The sequence below is a fragment of the Bombus impatiens genome, unplaced genomic scaffold, assembly GCF_000188095.3.
Source record: "Bombus impatiens unplaced genomic scaffold, BIMP_2.2 scf_1200, whole genome shotgun sequence".
Lineage (NCBI taxonomy): Eukaryota > Metazoa > Arthropoda > Insecta > Hymenoptera > Apidae > Bombus > Bombus impatiens.
Window position 1 is genome coordinate 37,996 of NT_177619.1, and position 24,457 is coordinate 62,452.

The 24,457-nt window shown below is 36.1% G+C and overlaps 1 protein-coding gene across 1 annotated transcript in view; it reads left to right on the forward strand.

Moving 5' to 3' along the window:
• The window catches only part of LOC100747466 (serine-rich adhesin for platelets-like), a 119,598-nt gene that overhangs the window by 28,522 nt on the left and 66,619 nt on the right, over window positions 1-24,457 (forward strand). Inside the window, exon 3 of the mRNA XM_024371202.2 lies at window positions 953-1,189. The gene's annotated coding sequence lies outside the window, so the exon portion shown is untranslated. The remainder of the gene's footprint in view (window positions 1-952; window positions 1,190-24,457) is intronic.

Here is a 24,457-nt window from a genome sequence, read left to right on the forward strand (position 1 = left end):
TAGAGCCACGTGGAATTTGTGGATATTAACGAGAAGGACATTAACGGGATGATGAAATGGGCCACAAAGGAGGGGTTAATAATTGTTATTATGTGACAAGTTTCTTGTGGACGTATCATAGATAAGAGCAATAACGATGGCGGTCTTACAAATACGTTGATACTTTTGATACGATTAATTCATCGAACGTCGACTGTTCAATCGTCTCGTGCAATATTAAGCTCCTTTGATATATCAAGAAAATGAGAATCGAGGGAAGTGAATTTTAATACGAGGGCTACAGGTGAAAATAAGTCACGTCTCCTCCCTTTTTTTATAGAAGAGCGATTTTTAAATTCTGCATATCATTATACAATTCCATGTTAAAATCATTATTTCATCTAAGTTTCGAATTATTATTGATATTATAAAATCTACTTTTATATTATCGCGTATATCACGTATTAATTTGAGATTACACCACTGCAATATTGCGAAGCTGGTTTTTATACGTTTATTCTTTTATCATAAATAGAAAGGCAGAAATTTTCCACGCCCTTCAAACTTAATACAATTAAGCAAACACTTACGTATTACGAGTACTGAAGGAAATGATAACTGGATAAAAAGATAAGTGAACAAAATCTACGGAAACAAAATTTTAACAGCAAATATTAATTAATAATTAATAATTCCTCATACCTTAGTTCAAGAAAAAAAATGGAATTTAGAGCTTCGTTTTGACATATTTTCGTAAAATGTAGCCAGCTCTTAAGGGATTAATTGACAATGTAACGTCTATAGAGACAGAAGGTCAAATAATCTGAGAAAAACAGAATCCTAGTTCAAAGAATTCATTTTCACTTAAAAGAACGCTATTCATGTTATCTACGATTCGCCTGTAACAAATTTGTCGCATTTTCGGAGAAATTCATTGGTTTCAGGTATTTAGGTATGTCTGTGTTGGTTTCAGAATTCTTGGCATGCGTAGGCCGAAGGAGGAGGCAGGGGGAGAATTGAACAGGACCGAGGAGCATGGCGTAGTGCTCGTTTTGGGGGTTGCTGGGAGATCAAAGGACGCGAAAGAGGGTCTGGCCGCTCTCGAGCGGTTCGAGAGCCGGTGAGCATCGCGACGGGGCGAGCAACCCCGTTGCCTCGGCCAACGTCTAACAACCCTCCCGTCTGTCACTGTCGACGAACAACAGAACAGGTAGGGATGTAGTTTCCTATTCGCTCAAAAGAATTTCCTCCCTCGACCGTTGTATCGGTCTTTCGTAGACAAACGAAATCCGATGAAACGCCCGATCCGCGTGTCTGGACGATGAGCTTTTAAACTTTTAGTTCAATTTTGTCTACCCTTTTTTTTACGTTGTTCATTTGACGAGTTACCACATAGTACGAAATTAAATCGTACTATTTTTTTAAGAGTGATGAATTAAATAGTAGCTTGTGTTGTGTTTGAATAATTCTTTGATATAATTTGATAAAGTTGCAAACGAAACAATAATTCTTATAGATTTCTATAACTCCTTAGTGATTTACGTTTCGTATATAATTCAATACTAAATCTGGCACTGCTAATTTTTACCATTTGTATCATTTCACCTGCAAGTTTTAAGAATATTAAACTTTTTGTGTTGCTTCTTTTGCGCAATACGAGACGTGTAGTTAAACATTTGTTCGGGTTAAAAAATTATGACGAGTCAAGAACACCATGGCGATGGTAAATCGTCAAGTACGGGGATCGCGGTTTAGAGAGTGAACTTCGTGGTTTAGTATGTCGACCTGACATACCGCCATGGAACGTTTGGTGACGTGGTAACCGCAATTGCGGCTCTGTCGCCCTAACACCTTTGGTAAAAGCCACGTTATCTACGCGGTAATAAGGAATCCCGGAGTCGAGGGAAGGAAAAACACGCTGCTGCTTAACGAGTTTTCGCAAATCGAAGGATAATACCGAGGGAAAGCACAAGAGAACGAATGCTTTGGTTAAAATCCGCGAATGGGGATAATGCAAAATGAAATTTCAGAGAATAGACGTCTCTCTCGATTTCTTTGTTACGTTTTCTTTTATAGCCAAGATTAGGCTATAGTGAGCAGAGAATCTTTTTCAGAAATCGCACGAATTTGCAATGATATGCATAACAAATTCTTTTTCACATATTATAGGGTTTTTCCATTCATCCTTTCTCCCAAATTAGAAAATGTCTCGTAGGCATCTTTCATCCTGTATGTTGCAACATTGTAGTTTGGCAAGTTCCGTAGATGATATAGTAAATAATATGTGTAACGATAAATAATGCAAAAAATTTATTATATAACGAACAACTTCGAAGTGACTGAAAAGATTTACGTGTTCGTCACGGCCACATGCAGCAAAAACAGAAGTTTTCGTGGAAAGTGCGACCGAACTGGGGCTGTCCATACAAGGGTAATCGCGGTTCAAGGCTAATCTAAAGTTCGTTCGTTTGCCAGGGCGCGTTTTCATGTTGTTTTGATTCCTCGTTAAATCACGATTGCGAAATACTTTGGCAAAGTTTTGTATTTAAAGAATGCTAAATTATTAGCGAACACGCGAGTGTGTCTCAGTAGTGTATATCGATCGATAACGCGACCATGATGGAGTTCCATTTGTAACGTAGTAGTGGAGCCAGAGAATGTGAATGAAAGCAAATTAAATTTTCTTTCTTGCCAAACTATCGATGCAGCTGTGTAGGACAACTAAAAATGAGTGGTTATTTGAAACAGGAAAACTTCTCCTTTTTAAGAATTTTTAGTGGATAGAGATTGGATATAAGCACGAGGAATTAATTGAACAATTTTACGATGATTTTATGGTCTTCAAAAAGCTCTAAAGATATTATTCTCTGCTTATTCTGAAACATTTATTCAATAACGAAAAATTTGCGATAGTAGTGAAAATCTAATGATATAATTTTTATTATATGTAGAATAATATTATTCCGTATTAGTTTTTGTATTTTAATGATAATTTTTCATTAATAGCGTAGGTCTCGAAGCAGATTATTTTAAAAAGCTGTGTTTTATGAATATAGATAAATTTTAATATAGATAAATAAATAATAATAAATTTTTATATAGAAATTTTTTTTAGAGTTGTAATATGCTATTATAACAAAATTCGATCTCGTTGTATGTGTACGATATTATACGTATATTCGGGGAACAATGTAGGCGATTCATTTACATTTATAATGTGCACGGTACGGATTGTGCTCTGGAGAGCGATAAACATTACATAATAAATAGAACAACATAATGGGTAGTCGTAATTGGTCGTTACATATGAGTAATTTGCTCCATAGCTATAAGATCAGCCCTTATATGAATATACAATTTTTTTCTAATTTGCAATGAAACGGAACTATTTGAGAAACCTATAATTTTCTATAATTCTACAATATTCAACGATTAGATTTGGAATTTTCCTTACATAACATAATTCACGTATTTATATACCTCTTTGCATTAAATTTGATATCTTATTAAAATTCGGGAAAGAATATTAGGCATCTGAAAGGTAAATCTCTTTTGATACAATTTTGCAGCTTTTGTTAAAAATAATCTTCGAATAATTTCAAACCATCGATTTAGGGGTGTGTCTGGTAAATTTTCGAAAAGTCACGTGAAATTGTCATAAATCTATTTCATCGAAATAAATTTTTTCTTATATCGTAGCTCTGTAGATAAAGGCGTTAAAAGTAAAGTTGCAACACCGCAGCGTTTCTTATCTCACTGCGATGCAAGCGAAAATACCCTTTGAGAAATATTCAGTATATTATACTTAATATCTGAAACTTCTCAGCAGATGCTTTTTTTATGCAACTGGAAACCCCTTCACATCGCGGTTTACGTTTCAAATGAGTTAGTACTCGAGTTTATCGCCTAAGGAAGTTAAAATATGATAGATGAACAGTAACCTGAAGATGAAAGAGAGGGTGGAGTTTGTTGCTTCAGAGCTGAGGCTTTTTCTTTTCACGTGACATAGGATTAATCTCGGAGGATTAAATATTCATCATATTAAGGTTCGTCAACTTTTTGAATTGAGCTAATGAATAAAAGAGCTTACGAATAATGTCATTCATAATTAGCGTAATTTGCTCACGAATGTCGTAGCATCTTTCTCTCACAGTTTATGAGAGAACGTAATAGAAAATTAACTGCCGGAATCTATTACGAAGGCTTCATTATTTATTTTCAAATATTACGCACGTTGTTTCCTTTTTCCTAAAGAATTAATCGAAGAATTTTATGGTAACGAGAATATTACTTATCAATTTTTACGACGAGTTTTACTTACATAAAAATTGGTCGTAGGAACAGGTTGATAACAACGAAATGCCAATCAGGTAACGTAATCGATTCTTTAATATAGTACGAAAATAAACGAACTGGCAACCTTCGGCCTTAGTAAAATTCCATCGATAATTTATTCAACCGTGGTATTTAATACACGCTTCTTGGATTATCGTCGTCGATTACCTGGAAACTTTTAAGCCGAATTAAAAGGTTCGACAGAAGAGAAGTATGTATTTAGGTTCGCCCCTGTTCTCAACCCCAGTTTTCTTTCGTTCGAGCCGACAATAGGTCCCACAGGTCTGGTTTAAGCTAGGATTTTATTAAAACCATCTACTCATGATCCTTTGTTGCCCGACAACGAATAGGAGGGGGATGGAGAAATAAATCTCTTTTGATTGCATGGTCGTCGCATTAATGTCCGCCGGCTTCCTGCAGCCACTCGAAGAATACGAGGGGCTGGTGAGGGTGTTAGGCGAATGGGTGACAATAAGCACACCCATTCAAATTACATCGCCGAGTTTTTGTTGCTGGAAAATGCGTCGGTTCTTATAATTTCCCTTAAATGAAATTAGTGCACTCAACGTGCGTGTGGTTTCATCTAAAACCGCGATTATATACAATTTAAAATTTGAGATCGCGCGTTGCAATTCTTTCACGTTTCATCGAGGTTCCGTGTTTTTAATTGGAAATTTTTTGAAGTAATTTTTGGGAAATAATTTAGGGCCTTTTTGAAAAACGGGTGTGTCAGGGACAATGATGAATCGTGTAACTTGCTTCGAGAAGTTTATTTCCAATTTCGTAATCTGTCGATCGGATTATCCCTTAAGTAAAAGTCTCTGTGAAGAGAAGTTTCTCATTTGTCGTAATAATTGACTCAAGAACTTCGCGAGAATCGAAAAGTTCGTAGATCGAGTGAAAGGAAAAAATAAACGAAGAGGCGTTTGTTTCATTTCCGCTTCGAATAACAGTGAAAATGAAAGTACTTCCGGTTTAGTCGTTTCTTCGATCGAAGGGTCGAAACTACGTGGCATGTCAGCCAGGAGAAGAAAATTCGCTGGGGTTCTCGTGCGTTGCAAGTCGTTCCATTAATCAATACGGAAAATGAACCGCGCCCAGTGAGCCAAAATGATTCGAATTCAAAGTCGGAACGGATTCATCCTTTCACTCTGTTCTTTTGATGTTTTCTCAACATTCCAACGAAATTAGTTTGAAGCTTGATGTTCTCAATTCTGAAACAGTAATTCGTAGAAGAATTTATCTAGACTTAGAAAATGTTTCTTACATCTCATGCTACAGTTATTTGAATATTTAAAATCGAAGTTGAATACCATAGAAATATCTGCAGGAACGATGGGATCATTTAAGAAGTATCGGAATCATTTCTTTAGGCTTTCGTGAAATTTTACTAGATAAGATGAGAAACGAGAATGTATCTTTTTAAAACTGGAACTACCGAGTTTCTCAAAGTGCCCAGTGTCAGGTCTTTTTATTTCTGCTGCTACTAAAAGCGAGCAACCTTTTTCTTAATATTCATGTTGACTTTTATTGCGATCGTATCACTGCATTAACTTTAAACATATTTACATATACATATATTAACTATTTATAGTTCCGGCGTTGAAAACAATTCCCAACTTCGCTTACACGCTACTAAAATTCTTCTATGAGAGAGTGGAGGATATCATAAGACACAGATTCTGAAATATACTTGTAACTCTCATGCAGTAAACTTCCGTTGCCAAAGTTCTTTTTCTCAAAAACATAATAAAACTACTCTTATACGAAAACTTTTCGTGAAGTACCGTGTTTTACGAACGATTCGCAAGGAATAAAATAATCTTACAGCCGGGTTTTACAGCAACTCTATCGTCGAAAGAACACAAATCTCGAGGGATGGAGGTTTCAAAGAGGTTCGGTAGCCGAGTAATTTAGAGAAGCGAGCTTTGTCAGACAGACGTGTCCAGGGGTTGGAAGCCATTGGTTGCAGGTTCGCTCATCAATCAGTGCGCTTAAAATGAACTGCGCTTCGGCAAGCGCATTTCACCCTCTCTCTCACCCGCTTTTTTCTCTTTTTATGCTTTCTTCTTCCTCCTCCACCTCTCTCTCTCTCTCTCTCTCTCTCCACGCTTTTCTATCGTCGTTCGATATTGTAGCTCGGTTGGAATACCAGCAATGGAAAAAAAATCTCGATTTCTGCTAGTTGCTAGTCCACGAACGAGCCGTAAAATTCGCATTCGATGGTTAATTGCGCAGACTTGCAGCTCTCGTGGAAATTGATTCCTTCAGCTCCTCTCTCTCTTTTATCCTCCCGTCTCGTTGTTAAAGATCTTTGGAAAAACGAACCGCGCGAGTTTTCGAGGACATTTATTTCTTCCTGCTTTTCTCTTTAGAGATCCCCTCGTCAGGATTCACGGTGAATTTTTGCACATTAGGCGAGATGGTAACGTTACCTCGCTATTGAGCACCGGTATAATACTGCTGGCTAAATGAGTTTCGTTCGTACACGAGTTTTCTACTTCCTCATTGTAATTAGAGGGTTTCGCGTGTAAATAGGGAGTTTTGTTTCTGTTAGTCGGTTTACATCGCTGGGTTTCAAGTGGTTTGATAACGAACACTGGTATAATAAATTACAATATACAGATGGTAATGTTGTTTGTTTTCAGGATGAGATTTTAGTTATTCGAATCGAGATATTTTTCATTTTAGTTCAAATTTCACAATTAAGCCTCAGTTTCCAATTTCTATTCGGTGAAACGAGAAATAACGTTCCTGTGTTTGTAATAAATTATAATACGTTGTCGATAATGTTGTTTGTTTTCGTAGTGAAAATTTTGTCATTCTAATCGAGATCATTTTTTATCGTAATTCGAAATCCTGAATAAATGTTCAGTTCCGAAATCTTGCGAGATGAAGTGAGAAATTATATGTACGGGTTCAGAGGGTGGAGTCTCTAAACACGATTAGGGACACTCGCCGTAGATAGAATAACAGAGTATAGATCGGAGCCTTTCAAAATGTCGTAAATATTATTTTTCAGAAATGAGCTCTTATAGAATTTCACCGTGGCGTCAATTGCATTTTAAAGGATAAAATATTCCTATTTCCTTTTCTCTGAGGAAACCATGCCTGGGTTCAAAGAAAGGGAAAGACAAAGGATTTTCCTTTTTCCTCTGAGATTAGTTTCTAGAGCGTTTCATACAAAATAAAGAGGAAGCCGGGTCAGTGAAAATCAGAAAAAAAGAAAATAGAGGAATATTTTCAAAACAATTACTGTTCGGATCCACAATTAAAGTTTTGAAGCTTCGTTATTTCCACTCGCGCTATCTCCGTTTGCGTTCATCAATTGTCAAAAAACAACGAGTAACAATACCAAATAATTATCACGGCTACACAATATTCTACTTTTAAACCTGATGACGACAGCGATGAACACTCGACGAAAACAAAAACGTGATATTATCGAATTGCATCACAATCACATTACAATTAATGGGACGCAACGTATGCATCGGTAGCACCGAAAATGTCAGGCAACATTAGAATGGTACACATTCCGTGCTGGACTTCGTATCAATATTATTTGTTATCACTAGACAGCAGCTTTTTAATGCAAATTTATATTTTTGAACTAAAAAAAAAAAAGGAAAAAAAGAAAAATAGAACGTAGAGAAAAATTTATTTTACACAACAAACATTGTATTCAGCACAATCCTCTAGATATTATATATGATATTTTAGCGTATTTTAACGTATTTTGAATATTTTTGCACATTTGAATTTTCTATAAAAGCACATCATAAAAGTTCTAATTACCAAATAATAATAGCGCTTTAGGCAATGAGAATGAGATATTAGGTATTTACGAGTTATAAATGGTGGATTTAAACCTTCCGCTTTTTTAAATTCGAAATAGTATACACGAATGTTTGAAGAAAGCGCTTGATATCGTCCGCGATTAATAGATAACAAGTAGGGAGACTTAATTCGTTGAAAGCTAAAACGAGGTTAAACGTCGACTATCGTGTGCATTTAAACTCCCTCGCAGGCAGGAGATTTTACATAATTTGTAAAGGGATCAACCCTCGCCGGAAAGTATGAAAGGAGAGGCTTGAAAGAGGATAAAGAACACGGGGAGCTGATACGAAGGAGGATTTTATTATCTGTTAAAATGCGTGCTTACGCTTCGGCTCTCGTTTTTAGTTTACACGCCTATAAATATACCGAGCGAGCAGGACGCCGATATAATTTTAATCGAACATCAGCTCCTTTCAATATTGCGCATTCGATGTAAAAATAAAATACTCCATTTTATTACGGCAAGGATATTTCTATTTTGTAGAATAAATTCAAACGAAAAACACAGGTTCCTTAGTGGATCTTAAAATATTGGAATTTTTCATTTTAATGCAAGCCATGGAAATGAAATAATTATCACGGAATCGTAGAGAAAGTTTGCATATATTACGAAAGGGAAAAGGAATATAATTTTTTGATGGATACGAGTACGAGTCGAAACAATTCAATGTGGGAATGAGAAGTATTCGAAATGTTAGCCTTGAAATTCTTTTAGCCGGTGCGTGAATGTTTAACCCTCGGTGAAAAAGAGGGCTCGGATGGAAGGTTTCAGGCAGAATGAATGCCCGAGAAAGTTGGAATACTTTCTAGAGGCAAAGTTTCGATGGTTAGCTTCTGTCGATGGATAAAAGGGGTTGCTTCAGCAACGGGGAAGTTCATTTTAATTGTCGGAATTTCTGGTCAATTATGCAGTCTTCTTCGAACATTTATCAACTTGTACGTGTCTCGATATGATTACTAAAATATTTAAATTAGCTCTTCCAGTAATTGGAAGTGGCAGCGGTGTTCCTGTAAATTTGTTCAGGATAATTTAATAACTAATAAAAACTGACGAGATATTAAATCATTATGAAAGTTTGCACAGTTTTAAGCCATACATTCTAAAACAATACAGTTTCATTGAAATATTTAAAATAATGTTCACAATATTCTATAAGAGGATTAATCCAACCATCTAATGGAAAGAAACTGCTGAAAAGTTTTTCGATATTCTCTCGTTTCCTAAATCCTTTTTGCGTAAAGAAATTGTCAAGTGAGCAGATACAGTGAAAAATGGATGGATATAAATCAGGAAGATAGGGGGGGGATGAGGTGGAACTTCAATATCTACGGTAGAGCTTCGATAGATGCAATCTCGATAAATTGCAAGAAAACCTTTATTTCATTCTGCCAACGCGTAGCACAAGAGATTACTTTGTTACGAATAAACAAATGAGAAGTGATAGTTAAATAACTGTACACGTTAGATCTCATATGATTGATTTGTTTTCGAAGTTTTCTCATTAGTTGCACAAATCGTGATTCGTTTCCAGTTCTAGTTTCACGCAGTTGTCGAATTTCTGCTTTTGTTTGTACAATATTTGCGCTTTTGTTTCCTATTCCTTTTTCATTCTTTTACGATCGAACCTTGAAAAGTGCTAAATAATAATTAACAATATTTGTTAGATCGAAGCGTTTTAATCTTAAATGTAGAAAAAAACGACAAATTAAATGTTAACGTTTTAAAAAATGTATAATTTCAAATTTTTTAAATTCTCGTTTAGAAGGATTTTAAATTAAAGGGACTTTTTTTACATAAAAAGACTTGTTTTTATGATAGAGATTATAACGAACGCGATGTGTTAAACGATATTTGCATAATATTTCAAATAATTTATTAGGATTAAAGAGAGATATATAAACCGCAGAAAGAATCGGAATGACTGAATATCGAGAGCTATATCCTAAACTACATTTTATAAGGGCCAAGTTCATTGATTAAATGCGATCGGTCTTGTGTAGATGAAATGATCGATCAGAGAAATTTAATAGCAACTCGTGTTGTCGGAATCGGTTCGATTGAATCGTATTTTTCGGGTCAAAGCGCATTATAGATACGTCGATACTCGATACGGAGTCGCCTTATAACTCTGGTAAATTGCATAGTGAAAGCTCCGTGAGTGAAGCGGCCCGATCCTACGTTAGAAATTACATTACGTCGCTGAAGAAAGGGGAGTTGTACGATTCCGTTTCTCAACTTCGACCGACTTATTCGTCGCGGCACCGTTTATCGCCGTTGATACGAGAATTTACATTTTTATTTCACGTTAGCTGGGATTTCACGGTCTTAAGTGGGATATCCTTCGTGACATAGAATTTATTTCTGTGAATTTCCTTCCAGATAAACGGTATATAATTTTCTTTATCGAGAAGAGAACAGAAATTACGAAATGTAAAGCGAATTAATCAATCGAATTAGTCGTCCACTGGTTTCGTTGAATCATTGGTGAGCACGACAGTTTAGGTTGAGTTATTTGTAATTTTATTTTGTAATTTAATAATTCATATTCTATATTATATGTTTCTGTATTATATGTTGTATAAAGCAAATAATCTTTATGAAGGTCGCTCGTTAATGTCTAATTTATCGTCACGTTTAACACACGTGTAAATGATGAATTAAAACTCACGAAATTCTGCAAAAAAATCTTCACAATAACTAATATAATTGTAACCGATTAAAATTTGTCTCTTGTTATGAATTGCTAGCCCGTTAAAGTAATTTTTATTACAAAAAAGGAACGATCACCGAGACAAAGCAATCGTACAAAGCAACATCGTTGTCGCAGCTTGAGATAAGTAAGATAAAACGTTATTGAATCATCATTGAGAACTTTTAAACCGAGCGAGGACAATCGTTTCGCCATCAGGCTCTCATACTTTAGCTAAATATCTAAAAGTAAATCGAACTGTTGATCGAACGAGTGCACAGAAAGGGTGTTAAAGCGGTCCATACAGTTCGAGATTCGAGATGGATCGAATGGTATTCCTTCAGGATGGTGGAGCGTTACACGTCGATACCCACGAAGACTTATATTCCTGTTAAATTGCATCCTAAAGGTGGAGTCCGCGATTCACGATAGTAATTTACTGAGAAAGTAGGTCTCTGCGTCCCGACTTGGCCATAATGTTCTTTCATTCGCAGAAGACAATTTAAATTGTCTGAAATCCGTGGTGGAATTACAACGCCGGTGGTAAATTGCACGAACATTCTGCATGGGCCATTCGATCTTCCTCGAACCTACAATTCGTGACATTTTCATGTTTCAGCAGATCTTGGCTGGGTTTCGAGCAACGAACTCGTCACACGCGTTTTGAATAGCTAACTTGAACTACGCGTATTCGTTTAGCTTTAGCTTCGTTAGCTTTTGGAAGCAAGAATCTGCATTGCATTGGTATTTCAGTGATTTAAAAGTCTTCTTCGCGCATTTTAATCTTTTGATCTATCTACAAAGAAGATACAGTACATACTAGGTAGGAAGGTATATACCTATGTTTTCAGATATCAAATAATAATTTCCTAGGAATTTATATTAAATTATACTAAATTACTAAAATAATTTTCACTGCAATCAATTTTAATAAGAATCAGCGTTCCATATAGCAAATAAAAATTATAGCTATCTATTTAAAAATATTCATAGTTTCATTACTGCATAACAACCATAATAAAAAGCATAATAATGATCATAACAAAGTAACAGGATTTTTTCAGTCCACTGTAACGAATATAAAAAATACTTTACTCTTCTATCTCATCTCATAAGCCACGCATTCACAAGAAACGCGCTGAGAACTAATAGTCTAACCACATTACACGGCCACAAGATGAAATCTCAAGACACAGAGTTAATTACCTATAAAACACCAGTGGCTCAAGAATTCCAACCTCCCATCACACTCTCACCTACTACTCACTTTCACCATTAGCCAACCGCATAATGTTACATCAGCAAGCTTGACAGCAGCAAGCTAGCAACGAAACGACTGTTTTCCCAGTACCCATCGTGTTAAATGGAAAAAGCACTGGCATCTCAGCCTTTACAATCGCGAAACGTGTATATCGACGGTTATAACCGGACAAACATTGGCCCTCGATGTAGATATGCGCATACACGAGTATGCTTATGACCGGGTAGATACGCGAAGAGAGGAAAAGTTTTTCCCGTGGCGTGTGGATAGCCTCTCGAGATTTTCTCGTGGAGGGCTGCCGGATGTTTGCGCCTGGCATAGGGCGGAAACGGGATGTCGTTTTCGAGTATCGAAGACGTCGGTACCGAAGGCCACTGAGCCTTATCTCCGGTCGAAGGGGATTTTCTTCCATTATGTACGTTTCTAACCGTGGCTGCACAATCGCTGATGCTCGCAGCTCGGTTAGACCCATTGTAAACAGAGCCATTTGTCAGCCGGTGGCTAGCCGCACGTGCTACACGATCAACCCTTGCCTGATCTCACCCTTTTCGGACCAACGAAGTTCCGCTTATCGGGCAGGAGTTGGGACGAATCTCTCGAACAATACTCTGGATAGAATGTGTCTATTGTCGAGACGCCACGTGTGAGCCTTGGCTTAACGAGCAGCCTATTGTCGTTGCTTTGTGCCGGCCGTCTTAATAAATTTCCACGTCGTCGATGCCTCTGCCCTTTTTACGCCTAGAAATATTGCGAGAAGGGATCGATTGCTGCGACACGCGAAGGAAAGGAGGTTCTTGCCGACCTATAGGTGTAAGCTTCTCGAAAAACTTCCGGAGAATAGGACGGCAGAGGGTGATTATTTAGTGAATTATTTCGGCTACGAGAAAAATTCTGATCGAGTTATAATTTATCGTAGGAGCTGTTATTTAGGGCGTTTTTAGGAGGAGGAGGGAGCTGCATGATTATGGTTAGTAGGACTGAAATAAGGAGGTGTATTGCGTCGTTCGTGATTTGACATATTGTTACGAGATGGTTATTAAAATATGGCTATGTTCTTGTGGCTGTAATAAAAATTACGAGAATCAGAAGATTTTTTTCTGACGAAAACCGATGATAATATTGCGCGACATATATTACGTTTTTACGTATCTTATTTTATAATTGGTTCTCGTAGTATGATTTCTGCTAATTGCTATCTGATAATTGATTAATAATACAATGTAATCGATTGGCCAATATGACTCATGAAAGATACGGATAGGATGTTGAGGGACTTTGCTAGAACAAAAGGCAAGGAGAGTAAAATCTGTGGGATAATTTCAACACATAAACCATAGATAAAGCTTTTTCAGTTCACAATTGCAGTTTCTGGCCTGTGAGCTCGTAAATTCTTAACGTCTGACCGATTTTATAGCCTCAATACTTTCATCGAGTATACATACGTTGTAAGTACACGTACAAAATGCAAGGATTTTTCTAGCTTTCCACTGACGTACGTCGATTAAAATTCATGATATGCATCGCCTCGTGATTATCAAACATAACGATATTCTTCACGAAGGACGAATATTTCTGCACGTCCTCTAAAACCCAAAATCACAGCGTTATTAATGAAAAATATAATGCATTTGCGATGAGAAGCGTAGAATGCTAGCACTCGTCGTTTTTTGGACCATTATCAACAGCAGTAGATGCTTTTACCGAATCGTTTATTTTATGCTCGATACCGTTTCTTCTCAATCGGTGAGATTAGGACACGATCAATAGTGTTGCCAATATTTTTCGATATTCTACGAAAAATTTTTATTTAGATGAAAGATTTACGAATATTTTGAGGAGTAAACGATCTTTCTCATAAAATGTTCATCTTTTGAGCTGTGTTTATCTCTTTCCTTCATTTACTAAGTTCTATCTGCTTTTAAAACTCTGAACCTTCTCTTTTACCATATAAAGGAATTCTAACTTAATTTATTGTATATCAAGAATATTGATTGTAAAATGATCCACTCAGAAGCCAGTGATCAACCTCATCAAAAATCAAGATAGTTTCAATCGTATAATTTCCGAGAAATTGTCTAAATAGTAGTCATGTAAATTATAATGTAAATCATGTAATATTAATCAAATAATAATCATGTGCTTTGAAATAAAAATTTAGAAATTTGTAAAATGTAGTTTTTTGATTTCTGTGTGACTCAAATATTATAAATATCATTAAATAATATTATCAAAGTAAAATCACTGATATTATGAATCATACACAGATTTCTACGTATAAGCGAGATATGTAACCGTTTAAGATTCTCTTGAAAAGTTTTCGCCGTTAGAGTATCTGGGATACAAGCTATTTCGCGGAAGAGTGCCTCCAAATTTTACCTTCGTTCTTATTTATTATCCTCCATCTTGCCCTCCTACAATACAGATCAAGTGAATGCGAATTGTCGGTGCTAAGCTTCCTGTTATCTGGAGCCAGTCGATTTAACAGCGATTCTTATCGATTCAGTTCGCTCTTTCAAATGAACAAAACGAAACTTTTCTTGTTTCTCCTTTTTCTTTACTCTTTCGTCGTCTTCGTTTCCCCGTTGCGAGGTACGAGGAATTTTTCGCGATCCGATACCCAGTTCACTTATCTTTCCAACCCTTAATTGCTATTGAAGTTTCGTATCGGATATCGATCGAGAAAGTACGCGATTCTTTCGTTCGACCGTATTCACGATCCCATTGCCATATTTAACCAGTAATTTCTTAAATAACATCTATCGCAAATGATATAAACCAAGGATAGGAATAGAAAGTTTTATATTGGGAACGTGGTTCGAAGTATTTTTATCTCTGCTGTTCTCGTTTCTTTCTCACTTTTGTGTCTTCTCAGACCATGAGTAGATAGCGGATTTTTATACAAATTTATATCTTTTATATTTTAAACACAATTATAGAAACAGATTCCAAATAGAGATTCGTTTTACCTATTAAAAATGATAACGAATAATATTTTATACAGTTTTGTATATTGCACGAATTCTGTGCATTTTTGTATTTGTAATTTTCGCATAAATGCATAAAAATTTGCGGTCTAATCATAAGTGGCGTTTAAACATTACGTTCGCTTTATTTCTCTATAACGCTCTTATTTTATTGTCGAGAAGCATCCATAGGCATTTGTTCGAAGTTAGTTTGTTCCACTGTATAGGAATTAACCTTAAATGTGTAGCGGCACACGAGTCAATGGAAGATTTGAATGGGGAGAGACTCATATTATTGTGCCTTGGAATACCAACGTTGTTTTGGTTTGCTAGGTTCAAAGGTGAACGAACTCCAGACAAAATATTATCGCCGTTATTTGTCATTGTTAACAGGAGTTACATTTGAACTTTTTGTAATATCATCGGTCGATATAAATAGACGAACGTGCTCTCTAGGACAGTCATTGTAGCGAGTCATACAGTCGAACAGCGAGCATAGAGTTGAACGGTATCATTGAGCGAGCGACGATTACGACCGGCATATACTTTCTCTGTGCTTGTAAAGTGATTTTAATATAATGGACTATTACAATTTTATCACTCGTCTGTTTAATAAGTCAACCAACACGTATAATATAATCGCCTCAAATGAATCTGGATGAAAACGATATCCTTGCTCTCGATAAATAGAAGCATCGCCACTTCAAAGGCACCAGAAACGAATTTATTAAAAAATTTCGATGCTCGAGGTTCTCGTCGAGACAACAGCCGGCGAAACTTTTTCATCTTCCGGTGCTTCAAACCGATTAGACGCAAAGAAACATTTTTGTTCCTCTTCCTCGAAGAACTACTCTCCTCTTTAGGAACGAGAATTGAAAAGTTTCTGGAAATTGGATCAGCTGGTTGTTCACCAACGACTTGAAAAACTCGTCGAAGTGTTGAGATCGAGCAAGCCGCCGTTCCCGAGGACCGTTTCGTCGGGGTCACGGGCTGTTTTCATCGAATTTGACGGTACTGGCCATACTGATCCTTATACGGTTTATCCATACTCGTGGAAATTTTTTTAAACAATTGTCCTTCGTTCGTACAAGCAGAGTTTTAATTTCCTGGACTTAACCGATTTTAACGAAACTTTTACGTTATACGCTACTGTTCATAAGAATCTGAATATTTTGAACTTGTCATAATAGCGCGTGAATCTTACGAAATTTTATAAATTAACGACAGATTAATATTTGGAAAATCATTGTAATTCGATTTATTCGTAATTTTGTGATTGAACGATATATTGTTAAATGTAAGTAAGGTGCTTAAATATTTATGACTAATGGTTCTTCGGTTTCTATGAAGTAGAAGTAAGCTGGAAATGGACTAGACACGTTTATAATAGGGATTATATAAGGATCTGGATTTTATATTCTAATATCATTTATATTCTAATATCATTTATTTTATTCCCTTCTTCGACATTCTTTCCTTTTCCTTCTGCCTTGGTTCTTTAACTACCAATCCACTCTATCGTTCTATTTATCTTCACTAGGTGTTTTAACATGTCCAAACCCTGATGAAGTAAACTTCTTTGTCTTTACATATCACTCGCATATAAGAAAAGGTACACGAAAGTTTTTGAGTTATTTCACTTAGAAACTTTTCATATGGCGACCTTTCGTGTTGTAGCGTCGGAGAAACTTCCATGGTTTCTACCATGAAACTGAGTTCAAATATGTCCCTTTCAACGATATTTTTGTTTCATTGTCTCGTGTCCAGAATATGAAAGAATTCCTTATAAGCAATAAACGCAGAAAAGTAAAAAGGGCAAGGAAAAAAAAATTGAGAAATGGCCGAGTGAAATTAATATCCAAGCCGAGATTCAAAAGCGAAATACTTAAAAAACAAATAATTTAAAGCTTTACTCTTGGCCTATATTTGGTTGATTTATATTGCAGATCCTAAAAGTTTTATTAAAATTGAAGTTTGAGCTGTTTCTTTGTTGGCAAAACAATCGAAACAATCAGAAAAATAAAAAGGGGGACAAAACATTAAAGCTTCCACTCGTTTTTCTTTTACGAATTTATTTTGTTTATATTTTAATATTCACAACGTACGGCTGCGAAAAATATTAGCATATCACTATATTTATTAGATATCAATTAATTAAGTGAAAATATATATGTCAAGAAAAATTTGATAATATGAAAATGAATATATATGTGGAATCTGATAAACAATTCTTCGTTGAAAAATAAGGACATATGTTAACGCTTTTTATATCAAAATTCACGGGCCACGTTCTCACGTTCATCGTATAAAGGTAGATCAGTAGATTAACTCTGATTAATCTCGTTGATTCCATCTCGAAAAGAATGATTCATGTGACCTAGAAGAGATGAAATGACTAATCTATACCAATAGCAACCGCATGATAAAACCCTGAGCGATTTCTTCTTCAGAGATAACTGCTTTTCACCGTTTCATATTTTCCACCCTTACGACGATACGGCTCCGCCGTTCAGTTTCATTCTCCAGGAAATGGTGGTCATCCGCACATCCGACGTAATACTTTGGCTGCATTGTTCTAAATCGCGTTTTCCAACCTTTTATTATTCTCTCCTTTTGTTTACGAATATTTCGTTAAAACACGGAAAGATAAAATGCCTTTTACATTCGCGTTTATACAAGCAGAATGACCATTCAATGACATTGCTTTAAATATTCACAAAATACTCGTTACTCGTACACTGTAGCTACCAGAATGGTCGACATTCGTGTTGCTATTCCGTAGCTTTTCATAGAAATTTTGAAGGTTTGCTAATTTCGACGATTACGTCGAATTTTCTCTTTCCAATTTTACAAAACATTTATGTCAATATACTCTTGATTAAGTTTCAACATCTTAATGTGAACGCGTTGAATACGTTACAAACAGCCGATTCAGATACCTCCGTTAACCATCTTGACTTTTCAGTCGTGATTTTAATTTATCAAGAAACAGACACGCTTCTCCCGCTACTTCCCCGACGAGTTGAAAGTCCTCGTTTCTGAAACTCCTTCCACCAGCTTGTCAGAAACATTTTCGAATATTTACGACGTTCATTAAGATTCAAGAATATTCGCGACTTCCACCGTTAACCCCTTCGAATCACCTTTTCGCTCGTTATCAGTTATGCTCGACGGTTTTCAACAAATTCTCAAGCATGCTGGAAATTGCCTGCCTAAAAGTCGATCTCCACCGTGCAGAGGGGTAGGAAACGTGGGTAGGCGAGCCCTTCGGAGGGTGGACGAGGGTTGTTTAGTCGCCGTCGTTGTTAGACGCGATATTCCTTCCTCCATTAGGGAAATGAATTTCTCTCCCATCTCATCCGATCATCTCCCCGTGACAGACTTAAGAAAAACTCGCTTCCTGGACGCTTCTCATTCCCTCGAGCCGCCCACGGATGGAACTTCTCCCTTCTACCTCTTTGCCAATTGTCTCGAATCCTTATCTTACTACCAGACAACCCTCTACCGTCTAATTTAGTCCGTTGGCCAATTATTTTCTGTAATTAACGAGCTTCCGCGAAACGGAGCGCTATCGTATCGAGATTGTCTTCCTCGTGTTTGAGAATTCGATGCGAGGGACCGATCGATAAGTTTCCGCCAGCCCATCTGTTTACCTTTCAGTAGTTTGAGTAAACCGAGAAAAATTAGTTGACAGTCAGGTACTTTTTTCAAGCGTGCTATGAATAGTTAACCAATAATAATAATAGATAACGATATACTAATACTAATTTACCAATACTAATACTAATAATAATAGTCAACTAAAAATAGCGGAATTTCATATTTCAATATTACTTCAATAAATTTTTCCATTTTTCAGAGTGAAATCTGTACCTCTCTTTCTCTTCCAATAAATGCGATTTAAATATTGGAGCTATCCACTTATTGTTGCAATCTCTTCAATTGTTTACCATCCTTATTCGAGTGAATTTGAAGGGTTTGACGTATGAATATATGTAGATGAGAATATAGACGTGTAGGAGGATTGGAGAAGACATGTGAGGAGGGCGGGTGAGTGTATTAGTAGGCCAGGGTAATTGTACGACGGGGTGAAGGTAAAAATCGGGCGAGAGAGTCGGTGGAAAGCGTACGTGACCGGACTGGGATATTCTGGATGGATAGATGGAAGGTTAGGGGGAAGGAGGGTGGAATTAATTTTGATCTCTCGTGGATGCATTAGTCGCCGAGGGATTTTTATTCGGGGAATGTAGTTTGAAAGATTGGAGATCTTATAAAGACCTTGTTTGACTGGATGTTCGATATGAGAGTTGATGTATAAAATATAAAATTACAATTATTAGTTTCAGAGGGCTTTCACTCGTAGAATGTGGCTTGAAATATTGAATATTTTTTTTAAATCCTATTTAGATAAATGACAGGTTTGAGACGTAGATAGAATTGATATGCCTGATGTTAAATAGGAAGATATTAATTATAAAGATTTTCGGATGGAAATAGAAACACATGGAAGTTATAATATACTAAATTGATATATCAACATTTATGAAAATTTAATTAAATTTCCATCGGGAATTATCCTAAAAATATGGGACACCTTGTACACGAACTACATTTCATTGACGCGTCTATTGTCCTGATCCAAACACTTTCAACTCAGCCAAAAAAGAAAAGGATCGAATCACCTTCAAAGTAGATTAGTGGGTTCGAAGAAGCGTGGTTTCAGCGAAGCGATGCTTTTTGATACCGGGAATGTGCTTTTAATTGTAATAAAAAGCGCATGAAGAAGGTAGAGTGCCTTTTCTTGCTTTTGGTAACGAATTCTAGCGGAACACGAAATCGGGCTTAGTGTCCTAATTTGCTTAGGATTAAGATTTATAACCACTCGTTCGGTTTATTTATTAAGTGTCACTATAAATTATTTGATATCACTTGTGATTCAATCTCACGATACAGCTCACACATGGTGTATTGAATTTCTATAAAATAATTTACGGGTCGCCAACAGCAGACCTTCTAACTGTACATTATAAACACAGAGTTATAAAAGTTGAAGTTCAACATACGAACCATTGATTTTCGAAATTAATATCCGATATTCTATTTTGATTTTAACAGGCTATTTTATGACGAATATTGTCTTTTATTCATATTTTTTCTAGCAATTAAATATTCTATTTCTAGCAACTAAAAATATTACAAATGGCATTAACACTAATGAATACGTAACTGGAAATTGTTTCATTGATTTCTCTTCGCTTCAATTATCAAAATGCCTTGGAAGATGAATACCTAACACGGTAAAAGTCTTAGAAATAGTCGAACCTCTTGCATCAAAATCTCAGTAATCTTTCAAGACAAAAATTTGAAAATTACTAAATTATTGAAACATATAGTGTTTAATTCATCAAAGCGTATAATATGAAACTATAATTTGGGAAATTATTTCGCAAAGTGGAAATTATAAAAGTAAATAAAAATTTCAGATTCTTATCTCCAATCTCTGAAAAAAGCGGACTTATATTAGTTATAAAATGATGTAATAGAACTTGAAAGGTAATGATCGTGGCTTACGAATTACACTCTCTCTTTGCATGTAGGAATCGAGGCGTCATTTTCGAAGTGCAAACCGGAAGATCGATACGGAAGTTACAGCGAGACTAATTGGATGTCGTAAAGTTGGAATATCCAGATATCGAGAGGCTCGATACATTATAGGCCTTGACGTGCAGCCATTTTTTCTTCCAAAGTTTCTTCCAAGCTGGTTGTTCTATTAGTTTCGAAGAAAGTTTTTATGGGTCGCAATTCCGGAACGCCTACTTCTTTCTTTTTCCCCTTCTTTTTATTTTCTTTTTCGCTGTGATCATGAGGGGATCCTGCAGATTGTTTAGTACGTTTATACTAAGGTTCGACTTCCAAGTCAGTCTTTTTTACTTTCATTAAAAGTCGGCGAACGTAACTTCTATTTCTTCGATTATGAGACTGTAACGACTAAAATGAGATCAAAATGAAGTCTCGGTAGTTTTTAATGAAATTGTGTCGCTTTAACATTGAATGAAAATTATTTGTTTTAATATTTAGTACATGTAACGATTAATTGTTTAATCCTTCGTAGACAAACAGGATTGTTGAAAATTCCGTTTTTATCCTTAACGAGGAAGATTTAAATTTTTGACTTTTAATAAAAACAATTTTAACTTCGATAATCTTCATAAAATGCTAAAATAACATTTCTTCCTATATCGTTCAGACCCTAATATAATTAACACATCGATGATTCCTGCTTTCCACCCCTACCAACCCTTACTCGTCCTCGTATAATCCCCTTTCTATAATAATCTCTTGAAACAACATAAATAATAAAACGCTTTTACGATACTACGGGTATTTTTATTTTATCGAATACGAGTATCGAGTACTACGTATACTTTAGTTAAGCTTTCAGACCAGCCACTAAATTATCGTTAAATCAATTATCAACAATGCGGTGTTGCAGGAAATTGGAACGCGTATACTTGCACAAAATTCAAGCCAAAAGCGATGTAAAATATATCCGTAAGTTGCAATAATGCTTAAAATTGTTTCGCGAATTCCATTGGCGATTCTATATTTTTGATCGGATGACACAAACAATCGCAACAAACGTTAATCAACGTATGAAATCCTCACCCACAGGGCGTGTTTCTATACGAACGTGTCGTTCATTCATTAAAAATTTCATCAACGAATAATTTTACTGGAAATAACGTTTTAATATTTGCCAGAACAAAAGCGTGGCATTTTGGATCTCGCGAAGAGCTTCTTCCTTGGAATTTTTCATTAATATACGAGGATAAGTTACAACTTCTATCTCTCGCAGGGAAACAGTTTTAAAAGTCAGCGCGTTGTCAATCTGTTTTATATTATCAAAATTGTTTTTAGGTCTAGAACTGTTTATTCGACCATTCGCGGAGAGACGCAATCGCGAGAAGCACGTCAACGGGAGTCGTAAATTCCCGTTACGATTAGATAATCGACGCCACGAAATGATCGATCCCCTTATTTCTGTTAGGATAATAGGGGGTGGTTCAATTGAGTTTACACTGAATTAACAGGTATAAATTAATGTTTATTCCAACAACTTTGCAAAGAAGATATAAATTGATAAGATATAATTGAGTTTCGATTGATAGCCAAAGTTACAGTGTGTAGTACGCGACGTTAGATGATGACGGTTCAAAAACTGCATAAAAACTCACTTTCAGTGAAAATGATGCTGCGGAGGAAAGCTTGCGATGGGTGGGTCTAATAACACGAAGATAGCTGATTTGTTAAGGACAAGTTTTCGTTGGGAGAGTGAGGGAAAGACTTCGTTGTCGATTGGCTAATTTTCTAGGTTGGTGGGTGAGGAAGGGTGTTAATCGCCCCCGAGAGAGAGAGAGTAGCTAGTGGGAAGCATCATACGTGAGAAAACTAACTTTCCCGTAGTAAACAATAAACTTTTAGAAAACGATTTAGTAAAGAGATGTTTGTTCGGTCTGAAGGACCTTAACTAGAAAATTCCTGAGAGTTATGGTAGGTCCTTAAGGCTATTAAGGGTACGTAGTAAGGATGTGCGGACATCTACTTGCCATCTTGCCCGCGATGTATGGCCTGGTCTAGGTAGAGTTTCTTTTTTTTTATTTTTTATTTTTTTTTTTTAATTCTTTTCATCCACAATTTGTCCAATTTGAACATTTGGTAGAATTTTTTAACTAGGTAGAGTGTCGCCAGACGTAACAGAAACTAAACCCGTGATTTTTCATCCCTTCGAAAATTTTCAAAGTATTGTTCGTCGTAATATTATACGATATCAAAAATATTAAACTATTGTTTGCCTTAATACAGTAATTATATTTCTGGCTCTCACAGAAGATTTCGTCGATTTATCAGTTATTTTTCAAAGGCTTTATCAGAACAAGAAAAACAACATAAATGCTTATCATATTCTTCTCCTGCGATTTTCATATTCTATCTATCTGCATTGCTTTTTGGTCTCTTTCCCTTTTTGTTTCTGTCTCTCTGTTTGTCTCTCTCTCTCTCTCCCTCCCTCCCTCTCTTTCACTCACTAGAAGATCTTCCTGTTTCGAATCGTTTCCGTTCCATTATTTCCAGTTCGTCAAGTTGCCGAGTTTTGAGGTCAGCTCATATCGAAGTTTCAAGTCTCGCTACTTCGGCAGGTTATCAGTTCCTCTGTACTGGACTTTCGAATCCACCGTATTTTAGAATTCGTGCTGTGATCAAACTTGTATACGCGTAAACTCTGAGCTTGTTGTTAGTCAAATTAGTTCAGGCACGTATTATGAGACACTTAGGAGATTATCATTCAGAAACATGGCTTTCTGTTGCACGATATTGTTACGATTTCTTCTGCAATCGTATTAACAATTATATACAATGAACACAAATGATAAACATAATAAATCACATTTCCTATCTCCTATTAGAGCAATTTCAAACTTCAACGTGTTATTAGCCAATTGCACATCAAAAGCATATTTTCGTTTAATTTTATCTATCAGCTAATTCCAGTGAGAAAATAAGGATTGTAGAAATGATAGTAGAAACGTTAAGAAAATATTTTTTCTAACTAACTGTGTAACTAATTATTTTAATTAATTATAATTAATTATAATTAATTCTAACTAATTTAAAAATGTTCTCCAGCTTGGACAAGATATGCAAAGAGCCTTACTGATATGCATAATCTCTCGTTACAAACCTACATTAAATACCTTCTTAAAACGTTTCAAATTCTTTTTGTTCGCTACGCTGATTACAAGATTGAAATATAGAAATTCCTGAATTGTAACGACGTTAAAATATTCCTGTTTTAGCCGACATGGCTGATTAAGGTAGCATATCCAAATAACAAACGCATTGCTACGAATAGACCGACCCTTCGTCTATATCCAGTCTTCTAACAGAAAGAAATGTTTTTGTTTTTGGTTTTATTAGCGAAAGAATTCTTTAACAGCCACGACAGGATGTTCAAATTGATTATCCCGATCGTTCTATTATATCGTCGGTAGCCGCAACGTCGGCTGCGATAGCATTAATGAGTGCAATTAATCCATGAGAATTAATGCGAGCGACAGCCGTCACGTATTCGCGTTCAATGCACGAGCGAGAAACATCGCCCGCCACCGTTCACCATCCGCCCACCCTTTTCCGCGATATTATTTATTACTGCGAACGGGTCGCGTTATATTTCGCGGGAGCCACCCGTTATATCGTGCCAGCCGGCAGGAAGTGCCTTTTGCATTTCCCGGTTTGGACGTTGCATTTAATTGCATTCTCTCGTCAGGTATGTCGCCTATGAGGATCCTTATTTTACGGCGTTATTACGAGCGCCGGGTCTTCGTCCTCCCTCG